The sequence below is a fragment of the Macrobrachium rosenbergii genome, chromosome 6, assembly GCF_040412425.1.
Source record: "Macrobrachium rosenbergii isolate ZJJX-2024 chromosome 6, ASM4041242v1, whole genome shotgun sequence".
Classification (NCBI taxonomy): domain Eukaryota; kingdom Metazoa; phylum Arthropoda; class Malacostraca; order Decapoda; family Palaemonidae; genus Macrobrachium; species Macrobrachium rosenbergii.
In genome coordinates, this window is record NC_089746.1 from 15,119,695 (window position 1) to 15,134,694 (window position 15,000).

The 15,000-nt window shown below is 32.0% G+C and overlaps 1 long non-coding RNA gene across 1 annotated transcript in view; it reads right to left on the minus strand.

Moving 5' to 3' along the window:
- Window positions 1–15,000, minus strand: part of LOC136839224 (uncharacterized) — a 528,811-nt gene that overhangs the window by 187,093 nt on the left and 326,718 nt on the right. The window lies entirely within an intron of this gene.

A 15,000-nucleotide genomic window follows, 5' to 3' on the forward strand; every position in this document is an offset into this window, starting at 1 on the left:
GTATGTATAATCTCGGCGCTATTTTGTGTTATTGTTGGTGTCAATAATGTTTGTATGTCTGCATTTACATTTATTTGCGAGGACTGAGTGAGGATGTATACCGGATTCGGAGATATGCAAATTATACACAGACGTACATACATACACACACATACATATGCATATATATATATATATATATATATATATATATATATATATATATATATATATATATATATATATATATATCTATACATTTATATTATATATATAATTGTATATATATATTATATGTTATGTTATTTGTATGTATATATATGTATAAGTATATATACATACATACATCCATATACATATATATATGTATGTATATATACATACATATATACATACATATATATACATACATGCATATAGACACGTATTTACCTAGTAGTGTAAGCTAAAGATACATTATAAACCGTCCAGCACAATAATTATTGTCTGCAACGTATTGCTAAAAATTATTATTATTTCACAAACTAAAGAGCTACAACTACTACAAACAAAAACCAGAGAAAAAACAGAACTAACAACAATAATAAAATTAAAACAATATGCCATCATTGCTGCCAAGAACAAGGACAAAAACAAAATAAAATTAATAAGTAAAAGGCCACAATAATGTATATGAGGGATTATATTTCCACAATATAAAAAAAAAGGGTTAAAAAAAGCGGGGGGGGGGAGGAGGAGGGGGAGCTTTCGACCGTTTGCACAACGGTCCTTTTCAGACAAACGGTCGAAAGCTTCTCCTTTTTTTTTAAACTTTTTTTTGTATTTTGCAAATACAATCGCTTATATACATTATTGTGGATTTTTATTCAATATTTCCGGTCACATTATAGCGATGCACCATTAAAGAAATTAATAACAACTGAATAACAATGTCAAATCTATATAACTCTCCCTTGTGCCTTGGGTCCACGCAACAACATATTCCCTCAACAGCGTGGGCAGGACTCCGTTTATATAAGCGGAGAGAGATGAGCCGTGCTGATATCTCGGGGTCCAAATTTCAGGTACCCCGAAATTTGATGAGACAACAACAGGACCAGAGCCCCTGTGTTCTTGCAAACTAACCTTCTCCCAGATTGCTCCTTCCTCCTCCCTTCTTATCTCTCTCCTTCCTATCTTCTTTTCTCTCCTTCCTTCCTTCCTTCCTTCCTACCTACCTTTCTTCTTCTTTCTTCCTTATCCCCTTCCTTCCAACTTTCCTTCGTTCCTTCCTCTGCTTCCTAGTAAACCAACCTCCTCCTTCCTTCTTCCTTATTTCCCTCCTTCTTTCTTCCTATCTCCCTCATTCCTTCTTCCTCATCTCCCGCCTTCCTTCCTTCTTTCCTCTGCTTCCTAGCAAACCAACATCCTCCCAGATTTCTATGCCTCCTCCTTCTTCATCTTCTCTCCTTCCTTCCTACCATCCTCTCTCTGCCTTCTCCTGATCTCCCTCCTTCCTTCCTACCTTCCTCTCCCTCAATCCTACTTTCCTTCCTTCCTACCCTCTGCTTCCTAGCCCCCAGCAGCGTATCCTTGTTAAGCTATATCTATATCAGTGGGCCACACGTCAGGTTCACAGCTCCGCTATTTGCATACCAATTCCACCGAGAGGAATTTGAAACGGTCAGCTGTCATGACCAACCCAACAATTGCATTATGATTATACTGCGGGACTTGAATGACATTACGGGGAGAGAAAGATGAGTGTGTAGAGTGAGAGAGAGAGAGAGAGAGAGAGAGAGAGAGAGAGAGAGAGAGAGAGAGAGAGAGAGAGAGAGAGATTTGAGTAAAAAAGGAGCTTGTAAGAGAGAAAATCATAATTATTAGGTGCTCTGTGAATGTATGTATGTTTGTGTGTTTGTGTGTGTGTGTGTGAGAGAGAGAGAGAGAGAGAGAGAGAGAGAGAGAGAGAGAGAGAGAGAGAGAGAGAGAGAGAGAGAGAGAGAGAGAAGGGGGAATTAAATATTTATGAAGATCTTGCAAGAAAACAAATCATAATCATTAGATGCTGGTATGTATGTATATATATATATATATATATATATATATATATATATATATATATATATATATGTGTGTGTGTGTGTGTGTGTGTGAGAGAGAGAGAGAGAGAGAGAGAGAGCAAGAAAGAAAATCATAATTATTAGGTGCTTGTGTGTGTGTATCTCTCTGTGTGTGTGTGTGAGAGAGAGAGAGAGAGAGAGAGAGAGAGAGAGAGAGAGAGAGAGAGAGAGAGAGAGAGAGAGAGAGAGAAACTGAATATTAGCAAGAGCTCACAAGAAATATCAAAATGATTGTCTTCCAAACTTCATATTGGAACGATTTTGAAATATTTTTTTATATTATATACTCTAGTTGCAGTACTTAAGCGTACACGTTATGTTGCTACTGTAGACTATTTAATGAGTATACAATAATTTGAGGTTTAATTTCATACGAATTGAGGTTTAATTTCATACGAAGTGTCCATATGCTTGTCAAGTAGCGTCAAATTTATCTGTGGTCAAATTTGACTGTTTTAACATACGTGCTCCATATTTCAATTGAATCTATATGCATGTAAATAGCAAAATTGCGTGCTGTTTTGCATGGAAATTGATTCCATGCAATAAAGCACATGATTTTGTTACGAACATTTTTCTGCAATATTACTTTGGTCATTTCTATTTACGGTTAATTTTATTTTTCATCTATGTTGTGTGCGCTGCTCAGTTAAAGTGATGCGTTGATATCGAAGTGAATTTTATATTAAAAATAAATATTTGTGTTTATAATTTTACGGGAAATTCAAAAATTTTTTATAGATAACGAATTACGTACCACTACCACCCGTTACAAAAACGTATACAAGGAACAAATACAGTTCTTTCTATGTAACGGAACAAATTTTCATATATATCTTCTATATATATATATATATATATATATATATATATATATATATATATATATATATATATATATATATATATATATATATACCTACTCCCTTACAAAAACGCACACAAGGAAAAAAAATACAGTTCCTTATATGTAACGGAAGAAATTTTCACACACACATATATATGTATATAGAGATAAATAAATAAAAAATATATATATACGTATGTATGTATGTATGTATGTATGTATGTATGTATGTAATGACAGTAGCTGCGACGTAATGGGACAAAATCTATAACAGCACAAACTCCGCTGAGCAAATTTCTGTCAGTTTAACCAACTGGTTCCTCAAAAGAGGACATTCCCCGTAAGAGAAAAAAAATCAACGGTCCCTGCAAGAGCAAAATAATAAAAAAAATCAACAGTCCCTGTAAGAACAAAAAATCAACAGTCCCTGTAAGAAAAAAAAATCATCAGTCCCTGTAAGAAAAAAAATCAACAGTCCCTGTAAGGAAAAAAAATCAACAGTCCCTGTAAGAAAAAAAAATCAACAGTCCCTGTAAGAGAAAAAATCAACAGCCCCTGTAAAAAAAAAAACCGTCCCTGCAAGAGCAAAAAAAAAAATATATATAATATATATATATATATATATATATATATATATATATATATATATATATATATATATATATATATATATATATATATATATATATATATATATATATATCAAATCCCTGTAAGAGCAAAAAAAAAGACTAGTCCCTGTAAGAGAAAAAAAGTCATCATCATTTTCAGTGAGGTGAAGGTTTAATTAATAATGTTTCAGATTTATTCAGACTTACAGAACGCTGACGTTAGTTTATGTGAATTTCGAATGGTGTCTGAAAAACAACCTTATGTGAATTTCGAATGGTGTCTGAAAAACAACCTCTTGAATAATAATAATAATAATAATAATAATAATAATAATAATAATAGATTCTGACAATTCACTAATGACAATTCCAGAATGTTTATAACTGAGCATTTGTAGAATTACACTCTTAATATCCTCTATTCCCTCTCAAAGCAGTTATCTGATAAATGTTAAAATTCCCACATAAAAATGAAACTCATTTGCGTACTATGAAATCTAAAATATCTTTTCAATAACTTTCATCACGAAAGCACTTTCACTCGTAGCGAAATCTTTCACAGAGTAAAGCACTTTCACTCAGCGAAATCTTTCTCAGAGTTATTACGACGTCACGCTAATGTGTCAATCACTTTCAGTCACTTTAATACATTTATGAAGCACATAGATATTTTTTCTTTTTGTTTCAGAGATATTCCGAAATAAATGGTGAACTTTATACACAGATATATATATATCCACTGTCAGCGTTGTCAGAGAATTTATGCTGCTAATGCTACGAGGGCGGGGAAATTTATTTCTCGCGTTTATTGTGTTTATTGTGACGATGTATTTTGGCTTCCGTGATATGTGGATGACTGTACTATATTTACGGCACACTGGGAAAGATCCTACTGTGATATATATATATATATATATATATATATATATATATATATATATATATATATATATATATATATATATATATATATATATATATATATATATATATATATATATATATATATATATTTTTATATATATAAATGTCGCTTAATATATATATATCCGTTGGAGAATATATGTGTATATATATATATATATATAAATATATAGCTAAATATATATATATATATATATATTATATATATATATATATATATATATATATATATATATATACTGTATATATATGTATATATATATATATATATATATATATATATATATATATATATATATATATATATATATATCAATCTGGAAAAGATCTCGAATAAATTTATATATAGATAAATACTTTAATGTTTTAGATACAATGGGCTTTCGGAAGATATATTTGAAATCCTTCGAGTTTCCTTCTGAATGGAGCCCTTGAGAGAAAATTCTTGAGAAGAAATTCTTTTCTTGAGAGGAAATTCTTTTCTCGAGAGAAAATTCTTGAGAGGAAATTCTTTTCTTGAGAGAAAATTCTTGAGAGAGAATTCCTGAGAGAACATTTTTGAGAGGAAATTCTTTTCTTGAGAGAAAATTCTTGAGAGAGAATTCCTGGGAGAAAATTTTGGAGAGGAAATTCTTTTCTTGAGAGAAAATTCTTGAGAGAGAATTCCTGAGAGAAAATACTTGAGAGAGAATTCTTGAGAGAAATTTCTTTCCTTGAGAGAAAAGTTTTGGGAGAGAATTCCTAGGGAAAAATTTTTGAGAGGAAATTCTTGAAAGAAAATTAGAGAGAAAATTCTTGAGAAGAAATTCTTGAGCGGAAATTCTTTTCTTGAGACAAAATTCTTGAGATAAAATCCTTTAGAGAGAATTCTTGAGAAAGCATTCTAGAGAGAATTCTTAAGAGAAAATCCCTGAGAGGAAACTCTTGAAAGAAAATCCTTTTCTTGAGAGACAATTCTTCATTCACTCGAGCTATCTGTTGGTTTTCTAGCCCTTATTGTGATCACTGCTGCTCACACCAATTTGCTGAAGTCTGTTGCAAGTTGTTATACATTAATGCATTTGTTGTAAGGCTGCCTGACCCATACGTACCCCACACAAGGTGTCTCACTGTTAAACAGGTACAGGTTTTCTCTGAAGGTGATCCTGTGTGTGTGTGTATATATATATATACATATATATGTTTTATATATATATATATGTGTATAATGCTTGCTATGCAAACGTTTCAAACAAACGGGAATAAAAAAATTATCCCGGAATAATGAGCTAAAAATAATCGGGGTCAATTAAAACTTTACTTTTGCGCATTTTTTTTATCAGACTCATAAGAGGCTCAATGTGACTTTTAACTAGGCAGAGAACTAATACTATCCGCTGGTGTTCATTAGTTTTTATTCTGGAAACATCGTAAGCAATAAGTTATCTTTTTAAGACATTTTTTAATTCTATAGCAAGTAACGTATGCAACTGTCTCTCTCTCTCTCTCTCTCTCTCTATCTCTCTCTTTTATATATATACATATATACAGTATATGTATATGTTTACTGAGTCAGTTGAAGAGCCCCCTCTCTCTCTCTCTCTCTGTATATATATATTTATATATATATATATATACGTATATATATATAGTAGATATACACAGTACATATATATGGATATATATTCTTTCGTTTATTGGGTTAATTGAAGAGCCCTCTCTCTCTCTCTCTCTCTCTCTATATATATATATATATATATATATATATATATATATATATATATATATATATATATATATATATATATATATATATATGTATATATATAGTAGATATACACAGTATATATATATATGCACAGTACATATATATGGATATATATTCTTTCGTTTATTGGGTTAATTGAAGAGCTCTCTCTCTCTCTCTCTCTCTCTCTCTCACACACACACACACTTACAGTCAGTTCAGAGCCACAAATGACGTGAGATGACACGAGAAGCAGAACTGCAATTACAAAACGGAATAACACATTAAAAATAGCAACAGAATTACCCTCGTACAACATATTACGCCGGCGATAATGACATTACATGAAAATTGAATTGCATTTGAAAGGGTTTGCTTTGGAAGACATAAAATATAGCGTCGGCTTCACTCCGAGGGCAAATAGATGTGGAATTGGGGGTAAAATTTGTTCAGTTTTTCTTTTTTGTTATTTTTTATATATGGAAGGACGAAAATATAGAATTAATATCAAAACTAGCGTCTGAAACCAGTGGCTTCCTATACTATTAAAAATAATTACGGAATTTTCCCGAAAAATAATGGAGGATTTCATTTCTCTCTCTCTATTTTTTCCTTTACTGAGTCAATGGAAGGGCTCTCTCTCTTTATTTTTTCCTATATTGAGTCAATGGAAGGGTCTCTCTCTCTCTATCTATCTCTATTTTTTCCTTTATTGAGTCAATAGAAGGGTTCTCTCTCTATTTTTTCTTATATTGAGTCAATGGAAGGGTCTCCTCTCCCTCTCTCTCTCTCATTTATTTCTTTTCGTAAATGGAAAGAGGGCCGGGCAGGGGGCAATTCAGCATCCCACATTCTTTTTTTATAATTTGCTCAATTGACTGGAGTGTCTGTTTCCTCATCTGTACCTATTGGTTGAACCTCCTACGCAATGTTTGGTTGCCTTATGTCGTTTGGTTGACTGTATAATAATTAGTGTTTGAGTGGGCAATTGTCTGTTTACTCAATGTTTGAGTGAGCAATTGTCTGTTTACTATGCCCTTCAAGGTACCTGAGTTTGAGTTACTTTGGATTGTAATTGTTTATGTATCGTTTACTTCATATGTAGGTTTATTAAGTATTTGTGTGTATATATATATATATATATTATATATACATTATTTATATATATATATATGTGTATATCTGTATAAATTATATATACTAGTATTCACAAAATAGCCACACAATTTCACTGTGCATATATATTCATATTACTCGTATTAGGATTCAGTAAGACTGGATTTTTGATTCCTGATTCTCTAATTTACAAAGTACAAGCTTTTGAAGACTTACATTCTATTTCTTCAGGTATCGTATTATTGAAATATAATACGAGTAATATATATATATATATATATATATATATATATATATATATATATATATATATATATATATATATATATATATCAGGATTGAAATGAAGAACAGCTAACATATCATTCTTAGTTTATTGGTTAAAACGTGGATTTAAGCTATCTACAAAACAGTAGAAGATAGGTCTGTCTGATTGTCTAATGAAATAACATAAAGAAAACAGTAAACAATATACTGGCTTACAACCAAACTACCACCACCTATTCTACAGTATTTCCTGGCTGGTCACGCATCAACTCCACTAACATACCATAGAGTGACCTCCCACTGGATAAACCCCGTAGAGGGGGAGTGCCGCCAGTGCATCTCAAGCGGTGCACTGTAGGAATTACTTAAGGTTCTTTGCAGCGTGCCTTTGGCACCTAGCTGCAACCCTTTCGTTCCTTTTACTGTACCTCCTTTCATATTCTCTTTCTTCCATCTTACTTTCCTCAACCCTCTCCTAACGACTGATTCATAGCGCAACTGCGAGGTTTTCCTCCTGTCACACCTTTCAAATCTTTCTACTTTCAATTTCCGTTTCAGCGCTTAATGACCTCATCATAGGTCCCAGTGCATGACCTTTGGCCTCAATTCTATATTCAATTCAATTCAATTCAATTCAGCCCACTGAATCAACACCGAACAAATTATGACCGAAACATTCATTATCAAATATAGAATGGCCAAGAACTCGCGAATATGGAAATGCGAACTTTCCCCTAAAACCAATAATCCAAGCACTCATCGTTTCTGAGAGCAAGGGAAAGGAAGGAGTTGGACTTACCGATCACCGAATGAGTCTCCCATGAGGAGAAGGGTGCAGAGAGTTCACTAATAAATGTTCTAAATCCACTGCCCAGACGTCACGGGATTGGAAATTAATGGAATGAGCCGCGATGTGCCTCTGATGGATCAGCTGACCGTGCAATGTGTATCGAGGAGACTGTCAAGTGGACTGGAAAATTATTGATATGAGGGATGGTTGTCGAGATTGCAATATGTTCTTCACATGTTCTCACATTCTTATTTTATATTCTTCATAAAGAATGGAATTATAAGTTATAAGGGACGGTTGTCCAAATTGCAATATATTCTTATGTTTTATATTCTTATCACATATATTCTTATAAAAGAATCGGACATCAGGATCGCCTATCAGTCAGCGTAGCATTATAAAATATAGAGAAAGAAGATGAAAGTTGTCCAAATTGCAGTGGATTCTTGATATATTCTTATATTCTTTTTATATATTCTTCATAAAGAATGGGATATTACGGTTGCCTATCATCCTGCTTAGCTATATGAAATATAATATATATATATATATATATATATATATATATATATATATATATATATATATATATATATATATATATGTATAATATACAGAGAGAGAGAGAGAGAGAGAGAGAGAGAGAGAGAGAGAGAGAGAGAGAGAGAGAGAATATGGAGGTACATTGCCTTTCATTTTTTTTTTTGTAATATCAAGAGTGATTTTGATTTAATGAGTTGGACAATTTGAAGAAATGATTTAGAAATCGTCTTCGAAAACTTGTTTATTTGCATTTTCCAAACGTATCCGCCATGAAGCATTAATTTTTAATCTTAAGGCACCGTAGAGCTAGTAAAATGATAAATAAGTCAATGAATAAATAAATATAAATAAATATATATCAGGGAAGATAATGAGCACGTAGATCCAATAAATCCCCTAAATTAAAAAAGAAGACAAGAGATTTCAAGCTGGAAGACAAGTAGGAAAATAAACAGGAGGACAAAGATGAAAACAAATAACAACAAAGAGTTCCTTCTCTCTCTCTCTCTCAGAAGAAAAATAACAACAGAGAAGGAAGGAAGAGTTCCTTCTGAGTGACTTCTCTCTCTGTCTCTCTCTGTGTGACGCCAGTTTTGGTAACCATAAATCAGTCAATCAATCAATCTCTCTCTCTCTGTGACGTAAGTTTTAGTAACCATAAATCAATCAATTAATCTCTCTCTCTCTCTCTCTCTCTCTCTCTCTCTCTCTCTCTCTGTAGAGTTCTTCGTTGGGTGAGTGGCTTCCGTTCTCAGCTAGCACTCTGTTAGCCGCGAGTTCGAATCTCCGATCGGCCAGTGTAGAATAAGAAGAATTTATTTCTGGTGATAGAAATTCATTTCTCGCTATAATGTGGTTCGGGTTCCACAATAAGCTGTAGGTCCCGTTGCTAGGTAACCAGTTGGTTCTTAGCCATGTAAAATAAACCTAATCCTTCGGGCCAGCCCTAGGAGAGCTGTTAATCATCTCAGTGGTCTGGTTAAACTAAGATATACTTTTTTTTCTGTGTGTGTGTGTGTGTTGTGACGCCAGTTTTAGTAACCATAAATCAATCAATCTCTCTCTCTCTCTCTCTCTCTCTCTCTCTCCGATACTTTCCGTCCTCCTGTAATTTCTCGTCTTTCCGATAAATCTATAACTCCTATTATTTCACTCCGTTGTATCGGTTTATTAATAAGCCGTCAGGTTCAAGAAGGCCAGAAATGGTGGTAAGAGAGGCTTTTCCGTTGATTGAGTGATTGACAGAATGACGGAGTTGTCGGAAAGTGGTCAGAAAATAACTGATTTTTTTTTTTTTTTATCCTAAACCAGCAATTTTAACAGCTACGTCATCGTAGACACTATTTTATTTCCTATTTTATTTATTTGTATTATCTGGAAATGTGATTTATCTGTATTTCCCAGATATTACCTAGAAATATATTTGCATTATCTATAAATATTATTTGTTTGCATTACCTGGAAAAAACCTACTTGTATTATCTAGAAATATAATTTGTTTGTATTATCTGGAAATGTAACTGATTTTGTAAGACCTGGAATGTAATTTATTTGTATTACCTGGAAATGTAATTGATTTTGTATTACCTGGAATGCAATTTATTTGTATGTCCTGGAAATGTAATTGATTTTGCATTAACTGGAATATATTTGTATTATCTGGAAATATGGTTTATTTGTATTACGTGGAAATATGATTTATTTGTATTACCCGAAAATATAATTTGATCTATATTACCCAGAAAAAATTCATTTGTATTACTTGGAAAATAATTTAATCATATTACCTTGAAAATTATCTATTTATATATATTTGAAAAATAACTGATTTTTATTACTTGGATATAATTTATTTGTCCCACAAAAAAATTCTTGTCAAAAAATGTTTCTTAAGGAGAACTAATCACTCTTATTATTTCTTGATATATGAGGTCGCTTTCTCTTTAATATTGCAAAATCGCTTTTCTTTGATTCTATAGTTTACAGTTCATGACTGAACATGGCTAAAGTCCAAAGGTATTGAAAGCACGTGGGAATTGATGCGAGGGAGTTTAAAATGTTTTTGAAAAAAAAAATATAAATGTCAAAAACAAAAGATGAACCGGTATACAGACAAATATGTTTCTTGAATAAATAAATGAATAAGTAAATAAATAAATAAATGAATAGGTACATAAATACATACATACATACAAAAATACGATTATGAATAAATAGACAAACACATGATGAATTAATTAATAAATAAATAAGTAAATACATACACACATACAAAAATAAATACGATTTATGAATAAATAAATAGATAAACGAACAAGTAAGTAATTCATAGATAAATAAATGACAAAGCCTCATATCCAGTTGCAAATCTTCCACGCGAGAGTGAGATACATTTTTTATTTATATATGAAAATTACATGAAGTTCAAAATGCAGAGCTGTCTGAAAAAAAATGCATTTGTTTTTAAATGTTAGTTAAATCAATTATTTGACATTTTCAAAATGCCATGGAGAATCCACCTGCGTAAAAGAAATATGCAATTACGTTTATTTATGCACATAAATTATGTCCACCCTGTTCCGTAATGAACAAAATATAATGGTTGACATTTTGTGTGCTTTAAAATGTAGTCTAGCATTGTCAGTTTTTTAATCATTTAACTTTTTTACGGAAATGTGATCACTTTTCTATATTAGTTTAATTTTCCTTTCTTTTTTTCTTTGCTACTTACGTTTCCTCACAGCAATAGATAGTGTACCTTCAGGAAATGTTATAAATGTATATTTTCATAATTATATAGTTCCACCTAGAATTAGGTTGCTCTAAAGATAACGGGAAACCACTTACTGCCACTATAATCATTTAAATATACGTATGTTCATTTCTTTCAAGATGAGAATAATTCTTCATAAAATTCTTTAGTTCCATAAACGATCAAAATTTCTTTCATTTATAAGGCAATTAATATCTTTCAATTACTTTCAAGATCAAATTACATACTTGATTTGGTTCAGCTGATGAGGAGGTTATCATAAAATCAGGAAAGTGATCTTTTTTAAACATGAGAATTTTAGGAAGAATAAGAAAGAAGTAAAGAAGTAAAAAATACTCCGAAGTTTCTTCGGCGCAATAGAGTTTTCTGTACAGCCGTTACAGCGTATAATCAAGGCCACCGAAAATAGATCTGTCTTTCGGTGGTCTCGGTATAATGCTGTAATGAGCCGAGACCCACGAAACTTTAACCACGGCCCGGTGGTAGCCTATCCTATATCGTTGCCAGAAGCACGATTATGGCTAATTTTAACCTTATATAAACTAAAGAATACTGAGGCTACAGGGCTGCAGTTTGGTATGTTTGATGAATGGAGGGTGGATGATCAATATACCAATTTGCAGCCCTCTAGCCTCAGTAGTTTTTAAGATCTGAGGGCGGACAGAATAAGCGGATGGACAGACAAACCATCTCAATAGTTTTCTTTTACAGAAAACTAAAAAATTAAACATCTATTCTCTCGCTTAATTTGTCTTAAAAACAAAGCGCAATTGTCTCTCGTCATTTGTGTAGAAAAAGTTCTTAAAGTTTAGTGTCTAGGTTTCCAAAGTATATATTAGTTTCCAAAACCTATATATTAGTTGATCCAATATTTTTCAAATTATCATATTTAAAATATGAATAAATTTAGTTTTCTCATGATCATATATTCGGTTTAATTATTTTCCTTTTTCATTAAAGTTAACTTCAAGTTCAATACAAATGCACTGAGATCTAAACAAATAATAATTCGTAAAAATTTTTTATGGCATCTACGATTTCTTTAAAAACAATCAAAACTATTCTATGTTTCCCGAATGACTTAGTCTCATTTACTTGAATGTATTATACTAGTCATGACTCCCTATATTCTAAGATAACTGGCTTTAAAGGTTTTCTTAGGTGTTAACGTTCATTTTTGGGGGGCTTTCTCCTTAATAATTTCATAAGTGTGGCGTCAAAATTTATAACATTTCATTACTTGCATGAAAAAATTTTTTTATCACAACTGACGTCAATAAACATAATCCCTCAGAATCTGAAGTGAGGCAGTTAGATTCTCTTTTTAAGATAACAAGCATCGTATGATAATCTATGGCTTTAAAAAAAAATTATTTCAAAATACGAAAGGAATTGCTAAATTCTCGCAAAAGCAACTTTCACAATGACGTCCTCAACAACAACAAGATTTATGCTAATAAGAAAGATTGGATGCAGCTACGTTCCTGAGTAGGTTAGAGAGAGAGAGAGAGAGAGAGAGAGAGAGAGAGAGAGAGAGAGAGAGAGAGAGAGAGAGAGAGAGAAAATGTTTCCTACGTACCAAAGCTGAATTTTGCGATTAGGACAATAACCTTTTATTTTCCTTTGCTAAAATATTGAAAATAAGGAGAAAAATATATTTCGAATGCTGGCACTTAGAGAGAGAGAGAGAGAGAGAGAGAGAGAGAGAGAGAGAGAGAGAGAGAGAGAGATACTTCCTACGAAACCAAGCTGAATTTTGTGATTAGGAAAATAACATTTCCCCGTCTTTACTAAAACATGTGAAATAAATAAAAATTTCGAATGTTATCACTGATAGAGAGAGAGAGAGAGAGAGAGAGAGAGAGAGAGAGAGAGAGAGAGAGAGAGAGAGAGAGAGAGAGACAACCTGAATTTTGCGATTAGGGAAATAACCAATATTACTGCTTTTACTAAAATATATAAAAAAAGGAAAAATATTATTTCAGGAATGCTAGCACTGTCTGAAGCAGGTGTCAGATTAGGGCTTGATATTCATTTCAGGGTGAAATATAATAAGAGGCATTTTCAGGCCCTGCTTGTTAGCGATGCCCATTGCCGGGGAACACTTCTCTCGGAAAAGAAAATTGACAAAAAAAAAAAAAAAAAAAAACACAGAATATAACATAAAATCGTCGTTCTCCGGAATCAGGAATTTACGTATCCATGTGAATTACGATTTTTGAATAATTCATATTTCTAAACAGTAATGTTGGGTATAGAAATTTGCATGAGTACATTTGGTGATGTGTACTCATACATCCGTAGGCGTGCATGTATGTACGTGTTCATGTATATGTTTATACATACATATATATATATATATATATATATATATATATATATATATATATATATATATATATATATATATATATATATATATATATATATATATATATATATATGTATATATATATATACACACCGTGTAATGTCGGTGAATCTTATTCAACAGTTTGAAGAAGGAAAAATAGCTAGTTTGACGGATTCAGTTCATTAGCGGATTTCAGATTTATTCACAGTGAAACGAATATAGAATCTTGTATAGGATATAAATGAAGACTAAATTAAGCTAAAATAAATTTCTTTTAATATCTCACTATTATAATATCCTATCTAATGGAAAGGATGTCTATATTTTTTTACCATGGGATACTGAAACTAGAGCCAAAAGTTCAAGATTGCTGAAAACAAGGAAAACGGGAAAATAATATTTAACGGCAAAAATATAGAAACCGGTTCCCTTGAAATGACAACAGCTTCTCCCAAAATACAGTAGACAGTTATGCCAAATGTGGGGCCATTCCATCCAGATGTCGCCGGCAACTTACGACACTTCAAGCCTTGCAACTTTCCCATTCCTAATATGCTTTTTGGGGGAACATGTGGACAAAACTACCTTACACTGATTTAAACCATTAGTCAGGTTTCATAATGATAGTTTCCCTTTTGGGCGATCGACTTTGGTTAATTATTTTTTCTAAAGAACGGCTCTGTCGTTTGTTTTTTTTACATAGAATGGAGTAAAGCGATCGATTTTGATAAATCATTTTTTTTCAAGAATGACTTCATCTTTTGTTTTTGTACGTAGAATGAATTTTGATTTCAAGAATATTGCTGTTTTGATTTTTTCAATAACTCACGTCATCTTCTGTTTTTGTAAACAGATAGGAAAATGACCTCAAGAACTTTGTTGTTTGTACAACAGGAGTGCAATTATCCGTATAAGAACTTAAATTTGGAAACAGTCATCAGATAAAAGGTGATAACTCTGAACCCTAAA